The sequence below is a fragment of the Anabrus simplex genome, chromosome 1 (genome assembly GCF_040414725.1).
Source record: "Anabrus simplex isolate iqAnaSimp1 chromosome 1, ASM4041472v1, whole genome shotgun sequence".
Lineage (NCBI taxonomy): Eukaryota > Metazoa > Arthropoda > Insecta > Orthoptera > Tettigoniidae > Anabrus > Anabrus simplex.
This window is the reverse complement of record NC_090265.1, coordinates 961940181-961961098: the sequence shown is the minus strand read 5'-3', so window position 1 is coordinate 961961098 and position 20918 is coordinate 961940181. Positions and strand designations below refer to the sequence as shown.

Here is a 20918-nt window from a genome sequence, read left to right as displayed (position 1 = left end):
CTTTGACTGGACCTGCTAAAGTCACTTACAGGCCACTGAAATGAAGTTCCTCTTTTCTTGTCTTCTAAAGACAAGAAATGAAGTTCCTCTTTTCTTGTCTTCTAAAGACAGACAAAATAAGGAATGAGAATAACCAGCAATAACTTGGATTGGGAAATATTCTGTTGGAAACCTTACAATTTAGCAGATTACTATGGTATGAACATGTGAGAACGATGGCTCTAAATAGGTTTATGCTGTTAGTAAAACCACATCCAAAACCAAAGCCAAATATCATTAGAGTAGATTAGAAGTAATGGCGATAACATGGGCTGTGAGGAGATTACGTCCCTTCCTTATTGGTAGGGACCTGAAAAATTAGCTTCTATTTGTTTCAAAATTAGCATCTATTTTTTCCAAAATTAGCATATATTTACAAAGTTAAAATAATCGCATCGTGTTATTAATTTTAACGATTCAAAGTTTATGAAGTGCAGTTATTGCCCTTGGTTCACACACAATACAAATTCATTGTTCAAACAAAAGCATTGTCAGTACTTCGGCATTGCTTTTTTTTTTTTTCTTTTTCAAATTGCACCGTCTGTCTGTAACCACTGTGTTGTAATGAGACAACATGCACTCGCTGTCTACATTGTTTGTTGGGGTCCACAACAACTCAAGACAGTATTTAGCAAATATGGTGAACTCTGTCTGAACTGCAGTTAATGCAAGCTTGACATCACATTTTTCACTTTCTTTCATCTGGGTTTGAATTGCATGTTTCAGAGAACAGTAACCAGACCAGATATCATTTCGTGAGAGATCTGTTACTCCAAACAATTTCTCAAGCTCATCTAATTTACCAGTGTTATTCAAAATTATATTTTTTGGATACAAAGCTGTAGAAATTGACACAAAATGCTTATGGTTGGGGTCTTTAGCTTTCAATGTGGCTAGCTTGCACTGTGAAAAGTGAGCAGCTTTGACAAATGTGTCTCTACATGCAGCCTGCTGTAGAGGAGTGAGCTTAATCAAAGCTTCATTAGTTGGCGCAGAAAAATTCCCCTAGCAAATTAAAGTAAAACTAGCGTTAAGGTTATGCAGTTTGGGGTAAAGGAGATGAGGGGTAGGATACAGAGACCCTTCAAGTTCAGTAAGGAGGTCAACCAATCCAGCTGCCTGATCCGTGACAAAACCATGTGGGAGTGAAGCCTATTCACTTCTTGGTCACTCAGATCAGTCAGGTACATAATGCCAGTGTTGTTGATGTCTTTCATGTCAGACATCTTGAAAAATGTAACAATCTCAGCAAAGTAAGCACTCAAATAGAAGACAGCCTGAAACCAGCTATTCCATCGGGTTATGAAGGTGCAGGAAAAAGCTTTGCTTCCTTTGAAGCACTATACTTTGATGTTAAGAATTGTAAATAATTATATTTTCACTTTCTTGTGTTCAAAAATGCAGACTTTACTATCGCAACCACATGATTTAACTCTGTCATCACTGCGACCCAACTATTGCCAACCAAGCTGATCTTATGTGCCCAGCACTGTACATGCATTAAATGATCCCCTATGACCACAATGTTTCATAACACCGGGTCATGTACGGGGCACTGTCTCTAACAAACACCATAACTGAAATCATGTTAGATGTTGTATGTAGCTTATTCAGCCCGAAGGCTGGTTTGATCCTCTACAGCTCCACCAACAGCTGTCATAGATAGCCTAGGTGTCACTGAAGAGGCATACTAGGGAAGTGAGGAGTGAGGTAGTTTCCCGTTGCTTTCCTCGCTGAGCCAGAAGTTGCTGTTGCATATCAGTCTGCCAAGCCCACTGAAATGCATGCACCAACCGACCCTATGAGCGATATTTTCACACCATTCATAACAGGACTGGCTGCATAAGGAATGGCATTACTGGCATCGCTCATACCTTGGTCACTTTCATATTGTCAAAGCCAAGGATGAGACTGACACAGGTCAATGAAAGTAACAAATTTATTCTAGCCCATAACAGAAGACATAGTGCACTGTAAACACTACATCCTGCCAACAAAGGCATACTGAAATCATATGATACACTATAACTGTGCAGAGCTTCTAAAAGAGCACGAGAGCAGTTTGTAGCATTTCCTGCATCAAAGTTCACAGAAACAACGTGCAGCTCTCTTTTCGATCCGGCTGGGACTTGGAATATGATGATAAAAACACAACGGCCCATTGTATCTGTAGTTCCATCACAGAGTATACTGATGTTCTTCCCCACTAGAGTTTCTGCTGTTCTTTTCTGGTGGTCATATGCAACTTCTAGACAGGAAGAAAGACCTCAAATTATAACAAAATAATTTAAAATTACTGAATCAATTGGGTACGGGTAATATAGCTCGATATGGAAATCTCACTCAAATTCGGTATCCTTCAATTTTGCGCATGGTTTCGATGTCGTAATACCTAAACCGTACCCAATCAATGAAATTGAAACTTGCCCGGTAAATATACTTCACGTAGAGTTCTCGCACATGGCAGCTCTTCATTTCAAAACTCAGTAATCCAGGCTCTTAGCTCCTTGCTTTCCAGCTTTTCCGGAGGTATATTTGCTTTGGCAAATACTTCAACTGTGCGTTCTGGAAATTCTGGAAATTTTTCGTCGTTTACAACTATCTAACTGTGTAAACACAGAAGATTGCTTTCTTTGAGACGTAGGCCTACTAGTAGCAGGGGTTGAACATTCGCTATCGCGTCGCTTACCCACATGTTTTTCAGATTTAACATGTTTCACAATGCTATCTTCTTCAATGGTTTTTTCTTTCCCCACCCAGCTCGGCAATTACAATAGTTGCAAAATAAACTCTTGCTGAATCTGTGGCGTATAAACCATCTTTTGCATATTGCTGAGCCTTTTCGTGCCCAGTTTTTGTCGTGCACCCCATAATCTAAACAATCGCTCGACTTTCTACTCTTCACTAGTTTCAATTTTGAACAACAGGAAAATGAAGCTGCATCTGTCTCGTTATTTCCGTGACACTCGATTTACATTTCAATAATAATCGATACAGATCTTATTCCCATTGTAAATATCTCTTAAAGTCAGCAAGCAGCAATCGATCAGCTACTTTTCTTCATCGATCGGAACGGTCGAAAGATTTATGCATAATTTTTTTCTGACAATTTTGCTGAAATATGTTGTTTTTGCCAGTAAAATAGCACGTTTTTGCAGAATTTGCACCAAAATCACATATTCATACTAATTTTGCATTTGGGTCACAATTCACATTTTGCCGCACTTCCATTTATGCGTAAAAATTATTTTATTCCACATTAGAATTACCGTAGGCTTGGATTCAGTACAAGATTCAAAATTTCGCATTTATCACAAATGCGATTTTTTTCAGGTCCCTACTTATTGGCATTAACGTCACAATTACCGCTGACTGTTCTGTGAAAGGACTGTAAGAGGCTTAGAAGTAGGCCTCGTAATGGTTGGGAAAAGCAAATTTTTGAAGACTTTTCCAAACATGATATAAATTGACAGCAAAAAGTAGAACATAAGCAGTTGATGGATAGGATGAACTGTAGGAGGCTCGTAAATACCTGCACCCAGATTGCTGGAGTGGAGAATTGATGATGATGATGATATGAAAAATGTGTACAAGATAGGAAAAACGAACGTGACCAACATGTTTTAGAGGGTCCAAACCAGTTTACAAGAACCATATAAATTAAATGCTAAAGATAGAGGTGATTTAGATAAGATAATAGACGAGTATAAGAAGGCAGGATTAGTGACTGAAACAATCTGAATGTGTGAGTCCAGCATTTGATGTCAAAAAAAAAAAAAAAAAAAAAAAAGTTGCTAGCATGGATGGTAATTGTCACAGTTTAAACAAAGACACTAAAACTTTAAACTAGCCAATTCCTGATTTTGATAAGTTGTTGGAGAAAGTTTCCAGAGCTAAATATTTATTTATTTATTTATATATATATTTATTTATTTATTTATTTATTTATTTATTTATTTATTTATTTATTTATTTATTTATTTATTTATTTATTTGAACTTATTTAGCACAACGTTTCTTCTTCTTGTCTTCCCAAAATCTCTTCATCCTATCGCTGTGCTTCTTTTTGCATTCTTCCATTCATCCTTTAGCTTGTCTTTTAGGTTGATGAGCAAATTTGTGTTTTAAAATCACAGCAATAGAACCCGCTTTTGGGTGGTTAGGCCGTGTGCATTATGCAGAGTTTTTTTTTTTTTTGACAAATTTGTGTTTGTTTATGGGATTTCTGATTTTTTTTTTTTTTCTGTCTGTCTGTCTTGCAAGATTTCTTCATTTATACCAATTTCCTGAAGGTCTTTTTTTATTTCTCGAAGCCAGTTGTTGTGATTTTTTAGAGATAGAGATTTAATATTTTCTTTGTTAGCCTGTTGTTATCCATCCTGATCAGGTGACCATAGAATTTTAATCTTCTTTTTCTAAGGGTGTCTGTGATATTTTCTGTTACCTGATAGATTTCCTGTGTTTTCCTTTTCATCCAAATACCATTTTCACATTTAGGTCCTGAGAATTTTCCTCTCTTGTTTTTCGATGTTTTTTATTTGTAATCTGCCACGAATTATCAGGGTTTCTGATGCATAAAGGGCTTGTGGTTTGACAACTGTGTTGTAGTGTTGTAATTTTGCGTTTTGGGATATAGATTTTTTGTTGTATCTGGTCCAGACAATTTTGTATGCTTTTTGTAATTCTTTCTTTGTTTGCTTGCTGATTTATCGTGTTGTTGTTGTTATTATTATTATTATTATTATTATTATTATTATTATTATTATTATTATTATTATTATTATTATTATTATTATTATTATTATTATTATTATTATTATTATTATTATTATTATTATATCAGAAATCTTATAAACAGCCAAATATTAGTTTGAAACACCAAAAGTGTGTTACATGAATTGGAACCAATAATATTTTATTACTAGTCTATAGACTTGGCGCCAGGTTAATTTATAGATACCATTTACACCCACAGTATCTCCTGCCTGTCATAAGAGGTGACCAAAGGGGTCCCAGGGGCTTTTAACTTAGGAGCTGGGTTGTCAACCACAGGGCCCTTAACTGAGTCCTGACATTTCTTCCACTTGTGCCAGGCTCCTCTCACTTTCATGATCCTATCCAACCTCCCTTGGTCAACTCTTATTTGTTTATGACCCTGATGGCATTAGATATCGAGGCCTAGGGAGTCTTTCATTTTCACGCCCTTCATTGCCCTTGTCTTTCTTTGGCCGATACCTTCAATTTTTGGAATGTCAGACCCTTTCCCAATTTTCCCTCTGATTAGTTGTAATAGAGGATGGTTACCCAGTTGTACTTCCTCTTAAAACAATCACCACCACCACCACGTACAAAATCTGCCAAAGACAAGCCAGTCTATATAACAAAAGATCAAACGGGACAGTTTCAGAAAGCTATGTTCAGACTAACAAATGCCCCTAAGGTTTTTGCTAAAGTAAGCAATAAAATTTTAGTCAGCTCATAAGAAAGGAATTGTTTTTCATTTGTTTGATGATGATTGTATTTATTCAGTAATATGGGCAAAGCTAATGAATAATCTAATTGAGATCTTAAGAGGCCTGGAAAAATGCAGGGTTGACTTTAATGTAATTAAATGCTGTTTTGTAATGACAAAATTATTTGGGATACACTCTGGGACAGGGGGAGATAAAACCAAGAAAGCAAAATATTAAAGCTATGAATGTTGTCCCAAATAACTAACATACAGAGAATTACTGTAGATGTATTTTGGGGCTGGTGAGCTTTTTCAGGTAGTTTATCCCTAACTTTGCCAATTTAGCATTGCCTTTAGTACATCTGTTGAAGGAAAGATTTAAATTCACTCAGGGTCAGCCCCAGAATTAAATCTTTGAATCAGTTAAGTCACGGTTGGTGAAGAGACATTTGGATTTGAAAATTTTATCATCCTAAGGTTTTAAAAACAGAACTTCATACAGATACTTCAGCTATACTTGTATAAACTGATAACAAAGATGATCCCCTGAAAATGGTTTATGCTGTCAGTAAAACCACATTAGAAACTGAAGCCAAGTATCATTTCAGTAGCAATAAACACACACTCTCTCTCTCTCTCTCTCTCTCTCTCACACACACACACACATAATAGAGAAAGCAAAGTCACCTCCATACAGGCCATGAAGACCCTTGGTGGGGATGAATGGTATAGACTGCCTTCATCCGTAACCCTGGTAGTTAATGGAGCAGAGTGGTTAGCTCTACGCCTGGCTGCCTTTGCCGCCAGTACTTTGTAACTGTACGAAGTTTCAAATCCCTGATCTTAGAGAAATGTGAACTCCACCATGTAACTGATAGTGTAAATTATTAATTATATTAATATTAATAATATAATTTAGTTCACTCGCAGCAATATGTACGACTGTGAGTTTATGAGCATGTTTTGCTATTAAGGAACATGAAAGTGTATAATTATTATGTGATTTTGTATTTATTGTGACTGAGGGATGTTTTTGTGTATATTAGGCAAGGAAAGGGGGAAACTGTAGCTATCTTTGGTAAGATAGTAAGACTCGTTGGTTAAACCAGGAAGTGATGGATCATCCAGTTTCAAAAACCCAGTTAGAGATGGGACATCTAGGTTTAAGACTGCAACCAGTCAGTGTAAAACAGAACGGTTGCACTAAACACATTGGGTGTGAAATTCGCAGTGGCCAGTCAGGAAACTGAGAATTCAAAATAATTTTAAACAGGGTATCATTGATTGAAAGACTCTAAGGAGCTCTGGCATGTGTAAACACCTACCACTCGCTATTAAGGATGCACACTCCACGTGGTCCAGAGGCTTTAAAAGCACTAACCCTAGCGGGACACAGACGCTCAGTCACTCACTTACTTACATGGAAATTTTTAAATTGGCTTCATTTGCTGTGATATTTGTACATTGTGAACACTTAAACTTGGCTATGATTAACTTGATTTGATACTGTTATATGATGAAGATTTGATTTGATGTTTTTATATGGTAAACATTTGGTTTGATATTTTCACCTAGCATGGTGAATACCTGCCAACTTACACGGTTTATCCGTAACATTTATGGAAATTGCAGCATTTTATGGTTTTACGGATGGACGGTGTCACTTTACGACTTAGCGGACAAAAATTTGAAACGTTAACATTCGATAATCACTCCATTTCCATACAATCGATTGTTTGCACGAGTCGAAGGCAAGTCCGCAATAGTTGATAACTCATTCTTTCAATGCATAATTGGCTTTTATCCATTCTCTGTTGATCATAGCATCTGTAGCTTAAAATTCAGGAAATATTTCCTCTCTTTTTGTTTGCATTTCTCGGAGTAGAAATGACATGTAAGCGCAGAGAAATATCTCTGACAAAATTCTGTGAAAGTGCTTGAGAGTATGTCCTCTACTTATGCACATTGTACGAAATTAAATTAAATCTCATTCTTTGATATTGCCCCCATCATGTCGGGCTCAGCTCGCCGATGAGTGAGAGTCTCAGAGGTAGACCATTCGCTTATCGGCTGTGCAGAAAATTTTAAAGGCAGGAATAGATGAAGGATTAGCGACAAATGAAAAGAAGCTAAAATAGGTTTATACATTTATTAAAAACTATCACTCTTCCAATAAACAATTAAATTTACAAAATCTGGGACTAATTCTTGAAAATCTCTTCTCCTCGTGCTATCGTCTATAAGGAATCTTGATCAAATTAAAGCTCAACGAATGTTCTTGTCTGTAATAATAATAATAATAGGGATCGTTAATTTACTATAAATCAAAATACTATCTGGTATCACTCTCTCCAATAATGATAATCAAATTGCTTAAATTAAAATATTCCTTCTGGATCTCACTTAATTCTACAAGAAAATGATCATTTTCTTTCCCTTATTAAAATTATTGAAAAATGTTTAATTCAAGAAATTGTGGTTAATAAGTCTTCCTTAGACTTTCCCTTCATCAATCAATTCATTTTTATACTTATTAAGTGACTGAACTTCTCATAATTAATTCTTATTTGATCTCATATCAACCTAAACGTTACTCGTTGTTATGCAATAAGTGACTGTACAATAACTAAAAAATTCAGCCTCGTGACATCAATCCACGGACGTTGCCTTCTCTTATTCAATTTATTTTAGTGAATTAGATCCTAATCTACCTTAAATTATAATAAAATCTTCTAAAGATTCATAATTCATCAAATCACGGACACGCAAAAATAATGTAAATCGGTCAAAATTTGACGCGCGCAGTGGAGAACATCATCATAAAACCATTCAAGAAAATTCACAAAACACAGAATATAATCAAATCACACATCACACATTCACACATAGGTACACGACAATATTACAATATTATTTACACGAACACTAACCCATTATTATTAAATTTTGGATTTATTCCAAATTAGAGAAATCATTCTCTAGATGACAATATGATGTATATTCCAGGTATCGATCTAGAACGTGATAGAGTTGAGGTTATCACTTTTATGCAGAAATTAATTATACAGCGATGTTCAAGGGAATCCTTTAAACAGAAATCATTCAAAATAAGCAAGTAAAATATCTACAGCACAGGTCAAAATATTAGAATACGCGCTTACGGTACATGAGTTGCGGCATTTATCCTTATTCTCCTACTATATCGTGGCTCTCGATTAATCTGCACTCAAGCTCGAAGAAATCATTTCTTCCAAAAATGACTCTAATGGATGCATAAATTATCACACAAAATATAATGTCCATCTGCAAGTCATAATCAAATTAATAGCACAGTAAAATATACGTATAATTCATCATTACTCCGTCCGGAGGATTGCCATGTTCCAGGCCTACTTTACATAAAGTGAGCACACGATAATTCTTTCCAAGAACAAACCAACATTAAACCCATGACCTTATTCAAATTTTAGCCCGTAATTAGGTTTAATTATTTTTATATTTATTGACCGTGCCTAATCACACTTGCAAAGCTATCGTACGAAATTATTCAGATGACTCTAAATGAACTAAAGTCCACAGAAATGTTATATAATCGTAGAATGAAACTTGACACTTAGAAAAACACTAGAACACTGTCCTAATCTGTCTCAATTAATTTTCAAACTATTTCAAAATCATTCAAGATTAACGCGGAGGTCATTTACTTTTATTTCTCCTGCCGTCTAAAATTTTTAGGACAGTTGAGGTCTCTCTCAATGACATTCACTCTTATCTCTAACTAATAGAACCGAATACACATTCATTCCAGAGCACAAACTACCTCCCACCGAGGAAAGAAGAATGAAAAGTCAAACTACTGCTAAACTAATAGAAAATCTAAATGAATAAGGTAAGGCTACGTTTTACAGACATTTTACAGAAAGATAGAAAGATGAATTCTTAAAGAATACTCATGTGGCTGGTGTTAACTGGATTCTGGCTGATGACCTAGTACGTGGTCACATCACCTTCCATCGAACAAAGTCTTGCCCATGTCCGACGCCTTACATAATTAGTGACTCATGGAGGAGATGAAGGTGCACAGGAAACAGTAGGATTCATCTCGGAAAGGGATAGCCATCTTGAAGCGAGCTCGAACCAACGACCTTCCTTCTTCTGAGTTCTCGTAGAAAAGCTGAAACTAATTAAAGTCTTAGCAATAGTCCAGGTTACACACACGATGTTTAATAATTTGGAGATGGACACTTATCTTATGACAGTCATAAATAAATAGTAGAGAAGTTTTTCAAATGCCTGAATTGCAGTTTATTCAGTCCTCAGTGCCTTCTCTAATGCAAAGTCTCCCAGTAAAGCAAACGACGTCCAGTCTCGACCGTAGCTGCATTCAGAGTAATGCTCAAATCAAGTGTTTAGAAGTAAAAGCCCTCTATAAAATTTCCTTTGGAATTACCATAAATTCACTGTCTTAAGACGGAGGTGTGCCTCTTGATTATATCTGATTGGTGGATCTGTTGCATTCCTGTGAAGGTTGTCATTTTTATTGGCTGCCCTAGTTTCACGTCACACGACCTTGCAGTTGTTGATCGATTATAATCACGCTGCCTGCCCGATCATGTGGCACCCACACACATGTGTCTGAAGGACACCTAACAGGAATTTCACCCTGCTTCCTCGTTTTCTTGATAGGTTGGGAAAACCGGTTCGCAGGCGGCTTGTTCACGCTAGCACGGGAGTGTAAAATCTCACCCTCCTGGCGATCGAAATAATGTTTCAACTCACTGATGAAATAAATCGTTCTCCCTTAATAAATTATTTCCACTTTTGAAGGTGACAATATGATTGGTATTTTGAACCTTGCGATGTTTGTGTCATTATTCAAATTGAATTTAAAGCTGGGATAACAGTTCTTACATGTGAATCTTAGATCTCGACAGGCTGTGCTCTGCAAATTCTTTGTTCTGCTCCATTCGCTTGTTGTGATTTAACCTATATTCTCTGACCACGTGAGTGGTGTTCTTTGTTCACGAAGTTTGCGTTCCTTGAATGTTTTGGCCTTTTAAGGTTATGACATATTTTAATGAAGTGTTCAAGTTTCTGTTTTATAACTTTGTTCTTCACAGTTTCCTGTATTCGTTGGACTAGTTACATTCATTCCGGTGACTGGGTATACCGCTATTAGCAAAGCCCATTAAATTATAAAGAAGACGAAAAAGAATTAAATTTAATGGTTTAAGACTTTGTGTACTTTGACATGTTTTAATGAAGTGTTTGATTGCCTTGAGAGCATTTATGTTATAGTTTTATATGATGTTCAGTGATCCAGGTTCCTTGCGATGTTTCAGTAAATATCAAGACATTTGTTCTTGGACATTTTCATGCTCTATATTCCTATTGCAGATTATCATGAAAAGTCAAACAAGAAACAGTACTTGATTCAAAATCAAAGAAGTGTTGATAAGTTAGTTATTGGCATTCAGACTTTGAACATAGTGAGTGATCTCCAGGATACAGATATATCCCTTTTCTTTTCATCAGTGAGAAACTACTTTTGTACTGCCTGTTACTACATCACGAACAAGTTTCCACTCAAGGATGATGTGTTAAAGCATGCTCAAGTTGCTAGGTTAGACAAAATTGAAGATGCACGGTTTTCTTCCATTCGTTTTTTTTTTTTTTTTTTTCTTGGAAAAGTTTCCTATCATGTTATGCAAGGAAGAGAATGAAACTACAGACGAGGTGGTGAATGAGCTTCAGAGGCAGTTCACAGCCCTTCAGGTAGATGACACTTTGGTTGCAATCAAGATGCTGCAAGTGATTCCAGTTGGGCACAAATATCAAGAATTCATGGAGCCGATGGACTTCTTAAGTATAACTGATTGTCTATAGTAATGGTCTCTATTCTCACCATACCCCATAGCAATGCAGAATGTGAATGTATTTTCAGCCTTGTGAAGAAAAATAGAACAGAGTTCAGGTCATCCATGTCCAGTGAATCTCTGGAGTCTATTTGTATTTTGAAGACCAGGAGTTCTGGTCCCCGTTATGACTAAACATTTTCTCAAGACATTTTTGCAGAAAGCTAAAAAGGCCATAACTATGACTTTAAAGTAAAACTAGCATGTGATTTATAGCCGTAACTGGAGCTATGAGAACTACGCCAACAGAAGCCTTGAATACTTTACTAGACCTCCACATCACTATGCAATTTCATAAAAGGACAGGCTAGAATGAGTTCATATAGATTGGCACAATCAGAGTGCTGGAATGCACAAAGACCCAATCCAGGACACTGTAAAATTAACGTAGTAATAACAGAAAGAGAAAGCAAAAAGGAATTTAAAATGATGCCTTAAGATGTAGAAGGGACGCCATTTTAGCACCATGCTTGGGACAGCGACTGGCAACAGTAAAACATCTTTCTCTAATGGTTATTGTTACGGAGTTGTCCGTGGTAGGTAGAGGTGAAAGAAGGTGCTGGGGGGAACAGGTCTCAAAATGCGAAATTGAAATTAAGATAAAATTTAACAAGGTTATATTTTCTTTTCAAGATCAATAAATAACAATTATAACAGGTACTCAGTAGCCTAGCAACAATTCGAGAATGTACAATTACAGTGTTACAGGAATTGGGCTCCGAGAGCCAGACACATAATTCTTGAGCAATTGGCCCAACTTTAGCCAGATACCAGGTTTGACAAAGGGGCAGAAACCCCAATCATGGTCAGGAGCTCTTGCTCCCTATTACTCAGTAAAGCCTGCTCGAGGCACACAGAAATCAAAATTTTAAGAAAGAGCAACCCGCTCTTAAAGTTCAAGCCTATCAAAGGCCACACCAAACTCCACTTTCAAGTTGACCTCCAAACACAAATAACACAGGGGTAAAAATACCCAACCCACTGAGGCCTATTCAGTGAAGAAACAGGACAATTACATGGCCTCCAAAATACCAACTTGAGAGGAGGCGAAACTGCACTCCTAATATACTTTACTAAAACCTACTTGACACTAGGCCGCTAATGCAAGGGCTAATCCCATACTAAAGAGGTGACTTATATAAGAAAACAATTTACATTACATTAGAAGGGAAGAAACGGTTGTGAAAATAAGTTCACCTCAAAGCAATATGAGTGGGAGTTCGAGAGGGTTAAGCACACTCTATCCCAATTTGTAGTTTAAAAAGATAGAATTGATACCAAGTGTCTCTACATTTTAGAGGAAAGTTACATGGTAAAAGGCTTCGGACCTGCCCCGAGAGTTAAACTGCTGAGCTAACAAGAAAAGAAGTTATTAAAAGGCCATTACCTGGTGGTTGAACTGCTGCCCGAAGAAAGAGGCGCTTCCCGCCCCCTGCTACATAATTTACACAATGATAGATGTTACTGAACTGGCCCGGAGACCCGAAAATCAGCAGTTTATATACCCTCGTGGAAAGTTCGAGGCGTTTCGTGAATGATAACACCCGCCCACAAGCATTTTATTGGATAATGGCAAAAACTACTACACTAGACGAAGAAGAAACGCCTTATTGGTGGAAAATTAATTACAGAAATTCCTTATTGGTCAAATTCAAAACTGGCGGAAAGAAAGGGTTAATATTGCCAACTTAAACAATGACTGAAAGAAATTTAACAAAGAACAAACTTATGAACCCAAAATTTCTCCAAAAACACAGTTCTTTCACTTCGCACTAGGTTGCATAATTGTAGTCCTTCAGTAGTGCCATCTAGAAGAGAATGTCCACACTTCTTACTACAGGCAAAACAAAAATACATCAAAAACGACACAGTTCAGAAAACTTCAAAATTTACAAGTAGGGACATCTTCTGAGAAACTTGAGAATTAACACTGTAGTTAAAGTTCAGGCTTCCTCCAGTAGAGGAGTTTCAACTGGCGCAGTGTTTGAATTAGTGGAGCGGAGGTGTACCGCCCGGTACAGTTATTATAATAGATGTAGCCATGATTCACTGAGGTTGTAGCCTGTATCGCAGTTGAAATTATCTGGGTGTTCACGTATTTCAACCGCCTCCCTGACAGTTCGTGGGCAATATTGCTTTATACGGGCAAGAACATCCACTTCTTGGAATAAGACATCATGACCAGGTGTTAAGGTATCAAATCAAATCAAAATCTCTTTATTTGCAAATGAGGTGTCTACCTCGGTGGCAAATGGTACACTAAAATACATTATTGTCAAGCACTAAGTATTAAATTAACAAGAGAAGAAAATTTTTCCTATAATACAATATTATACAATTTACGCTAACAATGTTTTCTATTAAACATACAGCTCATCCTTAATAAATTTATATTGTTTACAAAATTCTAATTATAATATCTCCTGTACTACTTACAAATATAGTCAACTGATATACAGTATGTGGAATTGCTTCAAATGATACTATAAAACTGGTATAACATTAATATTTACATTGCATTTATTTATTTACTTTTTTTTTTTTTTACCCGTTCTGGATCCTAAGTAGCATAACGACCTGCTGCGTCTTAACCAAAGCCCCTTTTGCCACCACTTTTCAGAGTTCCTGAAGGGCCTTCACAGCTACCGTAGCGGTCCCAGGGCCCTCGAAGTCCCCACTGTACTTCACCCCTACAGGCAGTCCCCTACTTTGGCTGTCCAAACTCCTTAGACCAGGGGATGGAATTAATTTATTCACACACATTTTTTTATTTACAATAACCTGCACCGGTCGAATGCCCTCTAACACTTCATTTATTTTCTCTGTTGCTGTTTATTCTCTTCTTGAATATCTGTACAGATTTTGGAAAAGGATCAAACACTACCCCTGGTAAACTGTTCCACTCCTTCACACCCTTCCCAATGAATGAAAATTTACCCCAATCGCTTCTGCTAAAATTCCTTCTAATTTTATATTTGTGGTCAGTCCTGCCGATATAATTATTTTCCAACTGAAGCCTCTCACGGATATCTCCCCATGCTTCTTCTCCTGCATAGGCTCTATATAATCCTGTAAGTCTAGTTTTCTCCCTTCACTTACTTAAAGTTTCCCACCCACGTTCCTTTAACATTTCTGATACACTACTCTTTCTCCTGAAATCCCCTGTTACAAATCTTGCTGCTTTCCTCTGCACACTATCTATTTCTTTTATTAGGTATTCTTGGTGAGGATCCCAAACACTGTTTGCATATTCCAATAATGGACGAACCATACTCAAGTAACTTTTTTCTTTTAATTCTTTGTTGCACCCTTTAAGTAGCCTCATTATGACATGTAATGATCTGTATGCTTTCGCAACAATGTCATCAATATGACCCTTCCAGTGCAAATTACTTTCAAATCTCACACCTAAGTATTTGCACTTGCCATCTTTTGGGATAACTACCTCATCCAAAGTATATTCAAATTCAGTTTTAAAGCTCCTGTTTGTAAAAGTTGTAACAGTTGATTTGCCTCCATTAACCTTCATATTATTTTCTTCAACCTATTGTTGGATACTTTCAAGGTCCCTTTGTAATTCTGAACAATCCTCAATGTTGTTTATTTCTCTATAAACAATTATGTCATCTGCATACAATCTTATTTTTGATGTTATATTGTTCCCTAAATCATTTGCGTATATTAAGAAAAGTAATGGACCGATTATACTACCCTGTGCAATTCCCTTCCAAACTTTCTCTTCCTGCGATACATTATTTCCTACTTTGACTTTCTGAACCCTTGAATTTAGAAATGCTTTTATCCAACGTGTAACCCTTATGTCCAATCCTATTCCCTCCAATTTCTTTAATAATATTCCATGTTCCACTCTATCAAAGGCTTTGGAAAGATCTATGGCTATGCAATCTAACTGACCTCCTGATTCCAACTGATCTGATATGTCCTGCTGAAATCCCACCAGTTGTGCCTCACAAGAAAATTTCTTTCTAAATCCATACTGGCTCCTCATGAACCAATTTTTATCATCACATATCCCTCTGATGTACTTCGATATTAAACTCTCCAGAATTTTACAAACTATACTGGTCAGGCTGATTGGTCTGTAGTTCTCTGGTTTCCTTTTATCACCCTTTCCTTTATAAATTGGTATTATTATAGATTCCTTCCATTCCTTTGGTATTACACTATTATTTATGACATAGTCAAAGAGAAATTTTATATAAGGCACTATGTACCACCCCATTGTCTTTAATACCTCCCCAGTAATTTGATCACTTCCTGCAGCTTTTCCTTGCTGAAGCAGTTGGATTTCTCTGAAAATATCTTTGTTTGTGAATGAGAAGCTTCTTGTTTCCCTCTGTCTCTCTCCCTCTCTATCTTCTGTTTCGGTTTCCAACTCTTGACAATCATCTACTGAATCTCTAAATTCCCTACTAAATAGGTTTGCTTTCTCAGTATCTGTTAAATAGTGTTCACCCCCTTCTCCCACCATTGTAGGAATTTGGACTCCTTTTCCTTTTTGATTCCTGATATATGAATACAGCTTTTTCCATTTCCCTTTGTGGTCATTACCCTCTTGAAGTATGCCATTCATATAATTCTCTTTTGCTTCCTTTTTCACTCTATTAAGTTCCCTCATTAGCTGTTTTCTAGTTTCTCTACTCTCCCTACCCTCTTTGATTTTCCTGTTTACTATTCTACATTTTCTTTTTAATTTTCTTATTTCCCTTGTATAATAAACAGGGTCTGAGGTCATTTTACCCTTCTTAACAGGTACAAATCTCTTCTCTCCTTCCCAAATGATTCCTTTAAATTTAGCCCAAAGTGTATCCACGTTACTCCCTTCACTTATCCAACAACTGAATTGTGATTTAAGGTAAGTCCCAAATTCATCAACTTTAGTTTTTCTGTACAATTTCTTGTCTTGTGTAACCCTCTTATTAAGCCTTTTTGGTACGAGTCCTACATCCATTATTACAGCCTTATGGTCTCCTATTCCTTCAATTACCTCAGTTTTATCAACAATTTCCCATGGTTTAACCAAGAATACATCTAGTAAGTTATTGAGACGAGTCGGTTCTTGTACTACTTGTGTAAATCCTCCCTCCCAAATTAACTTATGATATGGTATGGTATACTTAAGGTATGATCAGCAACAGCTGATTTATCAGGTTGGTTGAGTCTGATACACCTGGTATGTTCTTTGATGCGAGTACATACCGTTCTCGAAGTCTGCCCAATATAAACCTTGCCACAAGTACAGGGAACTCTGTAGATAACAGGTTGTTGCAATTTAAGCAAACTATCCTTAGTTGGTCGCAGGAGTTGCCTAATCTTAATTGATGTTCCAAAAACAGTTCATACATGGTACCTACGTAAAATTTTAGCAATAAGATCCGTCGTGTTATGTATGTAAGGTAGGTAAGCAGTTCCTTTTACACCTTTTTCCTTAACAGACGTCCTATTATGCGTTGATTTCAGAATCGCTGAGAGCAAAGCTCTGCTGTAACCGTTGCTCTCAAAGGTGGTTCTCAAGGTGTTAATTTCCTCTTGTAGAGATGACACTTCACAAATCCTGGCCCTGGTAGTCAGAGTTGTAAGGATACCATGTTTCTGGGCAGGGTGATGGTGTGAATCTTGTGGAGATATCTATTGGTGTGTAGGCTTACGATAAACACTGTGTCCTAAAGATCCATCCTCTTTCTTGGTGACGCGAACATCTAAAAATGGTATTTTGCCGTCAGATTCCATTTTCATTGATTGTCTTCACCTTCCATCCATACGATGAACGAATCGTCCACATATCGACACCAGATCTTTGGTTTGCAAGGTGCCGACAACAAAGCTTTCTCTTCGGAGTTTTCCATGAAGAAATTAGCCACAACAGGAGAGAGGGGACTTCCCATGGCCACACCATCTGTCTGTTCATAATATTTCCCATTCCATAGAAAGTAGGAAGAGGTCATGCAGTGATAGAAAAGCCTTGCGATCTCTTCAGTAAAAATATCATTAATGAGAGACATAACACCATCAACAGGTACTCTCGTAAACAGAGACACCACATCGAGACTCGCCAAGATATCGCCTGGCTGAAGTGATATAGTTTTCAACCTCTCAGTGAAGTGTGTGAAAGGGGTGTTACCAAGGAGTGGTTGAGGTAGACTACCTAAATATTTAGAAAGGGCATATGTCAGGGAACCAATTGTACTAACAATAGGCTTAAGAGAAACACCTTCCTTATGTATTTTGGGAAGCCCATACAGTCCCGGAGGAATAGCATCGCCTGGAAGGAGACTCTTTGCTGTATCTTCTGGAATAGAAGATTGCTTGACCAATTTGATGGTCGCATTTGAGTAGCGAGTTGTGGGCTCACGACTGTTAATCCTGTATATAGGATCAGCTAACAAAGATAAGATCTTGTCATAATCATCCTTATCCATCACCACTGTCGCGTTACCCTTGTCAGCAGGGAGAACTATTATATCAGAATTGTCCCTTAGATGTTTTAGCACCCGGATTTCGCCTTGTTTTAAGTTGGACTTAGGTGGATTAGCGGTCTTGAGAACTCTGGAACATTCTTGTCTAACTTCCTCAGCCTCTACAGACGTGAGGTTATGTACCAAGGATTCTATAGATGTAATAAATTCATCAGTTGGAATTCTTCTAGGCGCTACAGCAAAGTTGAGACCTTTGGCAAGAACTGCCTGTTGGGTTTCATTCAGAGACATACTGGACAAATTTACGACAACTTTGTTGACATCAAGTCTAATGGCATGTGGCTTCTGCATCTGACATAACCTTTCATGTTTGAAAATATACCTGCCCCTTGCGTGATCTAGTATCCTGCTGGCTTGCACTGCAGTAATACGATCAAAGACCTTCCATAATTCCTCATTTATGAAGTTTGAGAGGCGTAGATGCAGCTGTAGCAACTCCCTCGAGATTAAATCCAACTCCTTACGAGTCTGCTGTATCCTCTCTATCAATAACGCCTTGCTAGTACGACGATAGATTCTCATAGCTTTTGGTGTTCTGAAGGTATTCTTCAACATAACAAAATTTGGTAGTATATCATGGTCCTGGCATCTTGGGAGAAAAGTGAGAGAGGAAATAAGATACACCTTCTTGCGTCGTAATCTACTAAATTTAGATATCGTTCGAAAAATATCCTCCCCATAGAGGTTTCCAATATTATCATTTGTTGATATTTGTATTAAGTGAGTTGCAAAAGCTAATAAATTTTAATATTCTATTTGGAGGAGTTAAAAATTTACCTGCTGCAGTCAAAACTGGTTAAAAAGTCGTTCTCTAACACGTTTCCCTGGTTATTATGCCATTATTCCAAAGTCCCAGTCCTTGTCCTATCAAGTACAAGCTAAAGAAACCTGGATAGCACATTTACATCTCTTCAGTACATTTGTAACTCCCACCATAAGAAAATTATTGTTTCCAGCCATGTTGCACGCACAGTGCATCAGTGACTAGTAGCCTTGGTTAGGATTTGGTAGAGAACTTACTTTCACGGCCGTATACATGCCACAGTGGCGTATCGGCCTACAGCTGCAGGGAGCGTCAGCAGTGTTGCCAGGTGTAGGGTAAAGTTCCCAAAGTAGGGATATTTTACATCATGTAGGGACGACCTTATGGGGATTTCCTAATGTTTTAACATTACTGTTAAGTGTGTGTTTAGAAAACTAAATGACAGAAGTCTCTGTATATCTGTATAGTTACAGTACGTTGCATTACATCAAATAACGGATTTTCTGTGTTCTCCTCTTCCACCCACCTCTATTCTGTTACCTACATCAGAAATGGAACTGGGCGAGTTGGCCGTGTGGTTAGGGGCGTGCAACTGTGAGCTTGCATCCAGGAGATAGTGGTTTCGAACCCCACTGTCGGCAGCCCTGAAGATGGTTTTCCGTGGTTTCCCATTTTCGCACCAGGCAAATGTACCTTAATTAAGGCCACGGCCGCTTCCTTCCTACTCCTATGCCTTTCCTATCCCATCATCGCCATAAGACCTATCTGTGTCAGTGTGATGTAAAGCAAGTTGTAAAAAAAAATTAGAAATGGACTCCCCATATTCACGCTCCACTCTAGGCATTTGGACACTTTCATCATAACAGCTTCAGCAAATATGAATCTGCAACTGATCTGAAATATTTTTAAGGCTGTTGCTGCCAATATCAAGAAGCCCGAAGTAATTAGGAGAGACAGATTATTTAGATGTAATCCAAAACATTCCTCTAATCTGTTGTCACCCAGTGAAATTTGAGTAGGGAGCCTCTGCAGAAGAATCAACATCAATTTGAAGAATTTATCTAAAGTGTATTCACTTCTTTCAAATAGCTTCCTTAGAAACTGTGAAAAGACGTGGTGTTCAATGGAATGAGCTCTTTTTATTTTTTATTTTTTTTGTGCAACCTGCCATGGCTTTAGGGACGTCTGTTGAACGGTCCTGTTATGTTGAATTCTTCAATTGTAGCAGCCTTTGTACACATCAAATTGAAAATATTAGGAACACATGTAAGATATGGAGTGACTGTGCAGTGACAGATAAGTTCTTTTAACAGTAACATGTACAAACAAGACAGCAAGCCATAGTCATCTCAATCACATGGTATCTTAGGAGCTGCAATACCGAGCTCGATAGCTGCAGTCGCTTAAGTGCGGCCAGTATCCAGTAATCGGGAGATAGTGGGTTCGAGCCCTACTGTCGGCAGCCCTGAAGATGGTTTTCCGTGGTTTCCCATTTTCACACCAGGCAAATGCTGGAGATGTACCTTAATTAAGGTCACGGCCGCTTCCTTCCAATTCCTAGGCCTTCCCTATCCCATCGTCGCTGTAAGACATATCTGTGTCGGTGCGACGTAAAGCAAAAAAAAAAAAAAAGAGAGGAGCTGCAATGGAAGAGGAGGACCCTTTTGAAGACATCAAGTTGTCATTACATACAACCATAGAAGAATATGGACAAGGTAAAAATAATATTATGCTGTCATTTTGCATAAATATCTACTATTACAATGTATACATGTGTGCACTGAAATAACGACCATTTTTGTAGGGATTTTTTCTGTGAAGTTGGGATAATTTGCACGGTCAGTACAGATTTTTCATTTCAAGAAGCTGGCAATACGAGGGGGAATCAGTTTCAACCCAGTTTTTGCTGTGGTTGTTTGGATCACACAATAGTAGCAGCTCATCTGACGTGTTGGTGCTTAATTTTACATTCATAAGTGAATTGTGTAACAGCGTACATAAATTAGGCCTACTGTGCTTACGTTTACAGCTGATGGATTGGTGCTTAATTTTACGTTCGTAAGTGAATTGTGTAATAACATACATAAATTAGGCTTACTGTACTTACGCATAGTGGTTTGCAAGGCATTCAGTTATCAAGGAGAAGAAGAAAGTTAGACAGTTTACAGACGGTGAAAAATTAAAATTTACCGAGACATGGATGCTAATCCACAAATGAAACGTGCAAATCATCCAGGTGTTGGACATTCCTA

General features: G+C 37.5%; 1 protein-coding gene across 4 annotated transcripts in view; it reads left to right on the top strand.

Moving 5' to 3' along the window:
* LOC136857814 (WD repeat-containing protein 48) overlaps positions 1 to 20918 on the top strand; it is a 288788-nt gene that overhangs the window by 144787 nt on the left and 123083 nt on the right. The gene's annotated exons all lie outside the window — the stretch shown is intronic.